Here is a 6000-nt window from a genome sequence, read left to right as displayed (position 1 = left end):
TCTGCATATAATCCCTTATCTGAAAGTACTGGAAAAGGTCTCCATTGAACAATCTAAATTTCTCACTTAGCTGGCTGAAAGTCCTCCCCCTCAAATAATTTTCCTCGTCAGGAGATTCCATTATTATCCCATAATTTAAAGCCGGAGTCCATTTCCCCAGGTATAAATCTCCAACCAACGGGGTAAATGGCGAGCTCATTCGCCAATTGCCCTCGTCTTGCCTCACTATCCTCCAGGGTGTCACCGAATTTAAAATGTTTGGACTCTTACACTGCTTCGTCACGGATTTCATTGAGGCTTCAACATCAAGCCAAATCAACTCTGAATTCCCTCATATCTAGTCAGCTAACAGGGCACTTATTGAATATCTCTTCAAGTCTGGAAGGCGACACCTCCCACACACTGTGAAAGCTACAATTTAGTAAGTTTAATTAGGGGGCATCTGCAACGCCAAATACAAGAACCTAGCCTCCAAACTACTCGTAGAGGTAGCAACAACGGAAGCACTCTCATAGGGTACAACAGACGAGGAAGAACATTCATTTGAATCAGGGCTATTCGGCCTAACCGTGATAACCATGGGTGGTTAGCACTGCTGCCTCATAGCGCCGGAGACCCAGGTTCAGTTCCCGCCCTCAGGCGGCTGACTGTGTTGAGTTTGCACATTCTCCCCGTGTCTGCTTGGATTTCATCCGGGTGCTCCGGTTTCCTCCCACAGTCCAAAAATGTGCAGGTTAGTTGAATTGGCCGAGCGAAATTGCCCGGAGTGTAAGGTTAAGGGGCAAATGTAGGAGAATGGGGTCTGGGTGGTTTGCGCTTTGGCGGGTCGGTGTGGACTTGTTGGGCCAAAGGGCCTATTTCCATACTGAATCTAATTTAAAAACAATAATGGCACCCACTGCTGCAAATCCTGTTTTATCCTCTCAAATAGTTGGACAGAGATAGTTTTATGCAGCTGGTAGAAGGCAGGAGTAATAAACATTCCCAAGTACAGAAAACGTTTTGACGGCCATCTGAACAGGAACTGCATGCCATCCGTGAGTTCAGGCACCTTCAATAATATCTCATTGGAGGCATGGGAAGATAGACGGGAAAATGTAAGGAAATTTTCAGTATGTCACACAGCGCAGACGATGCAATTGAAAACTTTACACAGGGCTCATATGGCGCCAGAGAGGCATTGCTTCCGATTTTGTAATATTGATTTTATAGACCAAAAAAACTACCAAATAAATTAATTGTTTGAATTAATCTAGGAACGGACTCCTCCGGATTGGCCAAAAAAAAGGACGTCAGCAGCGTATAGAGAATTCTTACACACCCCCATTCCCATCCCTGGTCACTATTTCAGGTTCCCTCCTGATAGCCTCAACTAACAGCTCAATTGTCAAGGTAAATACCAGCGGTGAAAGAGGACACCCCAGTCGACTACCTCTGCTCATATGAAAGTTATCTGACACATTCAGGAAGCCATACTCTTCTCCATGTCTCAGACCATTAAGAATGATTAACCGTCCATGTTCGTCCTTAATTTGTTCAGTTAACTGGAAAAGGAAGTTCCTTCTAATCAGAAGAGACACTCATTTGTGTTAGAGCAAAAGGAGGAGAAGAATATCCTGTCATAACCACACCATCCGTCTCCCACCCACCCACCCAACCCCGCTCAGTTTCAGATGTGCGAGGGACAAAACATTAGCTGCATAAAGGCTAAACACTACTCCGATAAAAACTACTACAACAAAAAAAACTAATCACGACATTTAACTTAAGCAAGCAACCAAAAAAAAACCCAAGTCACTAGAGATCTCCCCCTTGCTACCATCCCAATGCCGTGCACTTGCCACAGGCAATTCACAAATGAAGAAAACTTGTTACTTACATTCTGAGAATTAACAAAGGATGCCCAACCACTGCACCCCCCCCACACACACACACAAACGCGCGCGCATACACACACTTATATTAACACATGTATAGCCAACCCCAATACAAAAACAAAAGGACAGCAGTTAAAGAAAAAGCCCCAGATAATAACAACCCAACCGATACATGAAATAATTCCGGTTTTATAGCAAGGCATTATGGATAAAGCCGATAACAACTAAAAAAAGGGAGTAAGAGGGGGGAAAAGAAGGGGCAACTAAAAAAAAAACCCATGTCATTGACTTTAACGATGCTGCTTCCCCAACACCCCGACCTGAGTCCTTTAATTCGGAGTATTCACAAAGGCCTTCACCTTTTCTGCAGGATCAAAATGATATGCCGCCACTCCATGAGCGAAACGCAACAGGAAATTTACTCATAACTTTGTCAAACGTCCTTTCCTTAATTAGGGCCCCTGAGAAGTCCTAAAAACTCACTAAACTTGGTAATTTGTACATTAAAGCCTGTGAATCTCTTTGCAGTCTTCATGTTGTTTCAATCACTAACTGTTTTTTCTTTATGATACAGGCAACACACTGGGACCGCGTGGGGTCGTTGGTCCAACCCAGCCCTGCTCATTGCAATCCAGTGGGCCCGCTCCACAATCAACAGGCCTGACTCCAACTCCAGACCGAGGAACTTCAGGAGCCACTTCTCTAGGAAGATGACGAGGTCCAGCAGCAAGATGCACCAGGATATGGTCAACTCCTTGCGAGCTCCTGCGTGCAGATCTAAGTTTCCTATTTCCTACAATCGTTCCACGCTCTTTAAAATTAATACCATGTTTTTTTTTTGAAAAAAAAAAACACTAACAGCTCTGTTTTAGCTTTTGGAATTATTGTGTATAATTCTGGTCTTCCTCTTATTGGAAGGAAATTTTGGCTGGAGCATCGGAGGCTGAGGAGTGTCCTTACAGAGGTTTATAAATTCATAACGGGCATTGTTAGGGTAAATATACAAGGTCGTTTCCCTGCGGTGAGAGAGTCCAGAAATAGAGAGCAAATATTTAAGTTGAGAGGAGAAAAATTTAAGAAGGAGGCAACTTTTTCAAACAGAGGGCAGTGCATGCATGGATTAAACAGCCGGAGGACGTGGTGAAGGCTGGTAGAGTTTCAACATTTAAATGGCATCTGAACGGGTATATGAATCAGAAGGGTTTATAGGAATATGGGCTAAGTGTTGGAAAATAAGGTTAAATTAGCTAAGGTTTCTGGTCGGCATGGACATGTTGGACTGAAGGATCTGTTTCCGTGCTGGATTTGCCTATGACTTTATGACTGTAAGTGATTAGACAGCAGTATCAATCAGATCAGTGGGTGACTGTTAGGAAAGATAAGAAGGTAATTCAAATGTCTGCTGTCACTATTTTTATCTCAATAGATATTCAGTTTTGAGTACTGTTGAAAAGCATAATCTCTCAGAGGAAAATGGAAGAGACTGTGATAAGTTGGGCACAAAATTTATGTGAGGCGGGCTTTGACAGCATTTGCAAGAGTAATTTTTATGTTCTGTCCTGTCAAGGGAACAGGCAAGAGATTCTGCTGCAGTGAGTGTGAACGTCGGATAATATGCTGTTTTCTTGGTGTCAGGATTAAGGATACCTCAAAACGTTTCAAGCATGTTGTTAAAAGGGAGAGTGAGAAACCAGAAGTTATAGTACACCTTGGTTGGAATGGCATTGTTCGGGAAAAGATTAAGATATTACAGAGTGACTATAAAAAGTTAGGTAGAATATTAAAACAAAGAACCTCAAATGTAGCTTTCTCTGTTTATTCCCACTGACAAGCTCAAACGAGGAAAACACTAAAAAGATAATGGAGATAAATCAATTGCTGAAGATATGGTGTAATTTTTAGGAATTCGGGTTCTTGCATCATTTTGATGTTTTCTGGGGTCGAAAAGACCTGTTCAAAAAAGGCGGCTTTCACCTCTACTGGAATTTGTCCATTATCCTTGCAGGAAGAATTGCTAATCCTGTTTAGGGAAACGGTAAACTATTCGAGAGAGGAGATGGAGGGATCCTAACTTCCAGTATAAATGGGTAGTTACGTGAGAACAGTTTTGATTCTGAAAGCAACAAATTAATAAGAAATGACAAACAAGAGCAAGTCAGATGACGAAGATGTGCTGATGAATTAAACTTCATTTTTGCAATGTAAGGTGCCTGACAGGTAAAGCTGATGAATTCAGGGCATGTTTGGAAACATGGGATTTTGATTTAATAGCTATTACTTGCTTCAGCGATGGCCAGGAATAGCAGCTGAATCTAACAGGTTTCAAATGCTATCGGATGAATAGAAAAAGATGCAAAAGAGATTATCATAGCAAATGACAGTATCAGCGAACAAGTTAAATAGACAGCTGCATTGATCGAGCAATTTTATCATTCATGGTCTCATGTTTTTATTCATTTTTGGGTCGTGGGTGCCCCTGGCTGGAAAGAATTTATAGCCTGTCCCAAGTTGCCCGCGAGAATGTATTGGTGAATTGTCCTCTGAAACCAAATGTTGTAGCTTGAATCACAATGGCGTAAAGGGGGGAGTTCCATGAACTTATCGAGCAACAGCAACATAACGGAGGGGATCTGGGTGGTTGTGGCGCTCCCATGTGCCAGTCCCCCTTATCAATCTAAATGAAAATTTGTGTGCGCTTGAAACGTGCTGTCTGGGGAGGTTCAGTGAACTTGTGCAGTGTTCTTAGTACACACGACTGTCCATGAGCATCGGTCGTGGACGAAGTGGATGGTCCCAGCCAATTGAGTGGACTACTTTGTCTGGAATGGCATCAAGCTTCTTGAGTGTTGTTGGAGCTGCACCCACCCATGCTAGTGGAGCATAATCCATCATATTCCTGATTTGTGCCTTTGAAATTATTGACAAGATTTAGCGAGTCAGGCGGTGAGTTACTCGCTGCAGTATTCCTACCCTCTGACTTGCTTTTGTGGCATGTGAAAGGTAACCCACAGAACATGGATACTGAGAGATTCAGCAAGGGATCGGAATGTGGCTCAGTGTTTACCACTGCTATTGCACAATGCCAGGCAGCTGGCCTCAATTCACTATTGGGGTGAACTTTACGCAGTCTCGCCATATCTGTATGGATTACCATCTGATGCTCCAGTTTCCTCCCATGTTCCAAATTCGTGCAAATTAGTTAGATTGTCCATACTCAGTTGAGCCAAGGATGGGCAGGCTCGGGGGGGATAACCGTGGGAAATTCGGGATAATGCAGATATGGCTCGTTGGACGGTCAGTTTACATGCAATGGGGCAAATGGTCTCTTTTCTGCTTTGGAGGGATCCCATGATTCAGTGATGATAAGGTCATTGAATGTTGGGGGCAGGGGTTAAATAGTCAGTTATTGAAGATTCTCTTGGATATCTGTGGCATGAATAAATTATCATTTGTCTGGAGAATATACAGATGCTTTTCTTTGCTTTCGAACATTGATTGCATCATCATATGGGAGTCACGAATGGTGCAGAGCCTTATGCAATGGTTGGTGAACATCCTACTCCTGGTGATATGTTGGAGAGAAATTAATTGATGAAGCAGACACTGCCCTGTGGAACTCCTGCACTGATGACCTGGAGCTGAGGTAGCTAAGCTGCAACATCCAAAACCATCTGTCCATGTGCCATATATAATTGCAACCAGCAGACCGTTTGCTTCCCGATGCACACGAATTGCAGTTTTGTGAGGGATTCTTACTGCCACACTCGGTTCAATACATCCTCGATATAAAGGTCGGTGACTGTCACCTCATCCTGGAATTCAGCTCTTATGTCCACGTTTGAAACAAGGCAGGACTGTGGTCAGGATCTGAGTGGCTTGAGTGGAAGCGAAACTGCGCATCACTGAGCAGGTTATCACTGTACAAGTACTGATTGATAGCACTGGTGATGACACCTTTCATCACTTTAAAGATGATCAAATGTAGACTGAAGGAACATTAATTGGCCAGCTTCGATTTGTACTCAAGTTTTTCTTTTTGTATACAGAGCATACCGAGACAATTTTCCATGTCAGTTTGAGGGCATGTTTTAAATGTACTCGAAGAACTCTAGGCATGGGAATT

The sequence above is a fragment of the Chiloscyllium plagiosum genome, unplaced genomic scaffold, assembly GCF_037043375.1.
Source record: "Chiloscyllium plagiosum isolate Xiang-an unplaced genomic scaffold, Cpla_swu_hap1 HiC_scaffold_35, whole genome shotgun sequence".
Classification (NCBI taxonomy): domain Eukaryota; kingdom Metazoa; phylum Chordata; class Chondrichthyes; order Orectolobiformes; family Hemiscylliidae; genus Chiloscyllium; species Chiloscyllium plagiosum.
This window is presented reverse-complemented; position numbering follows the sequence as displayed.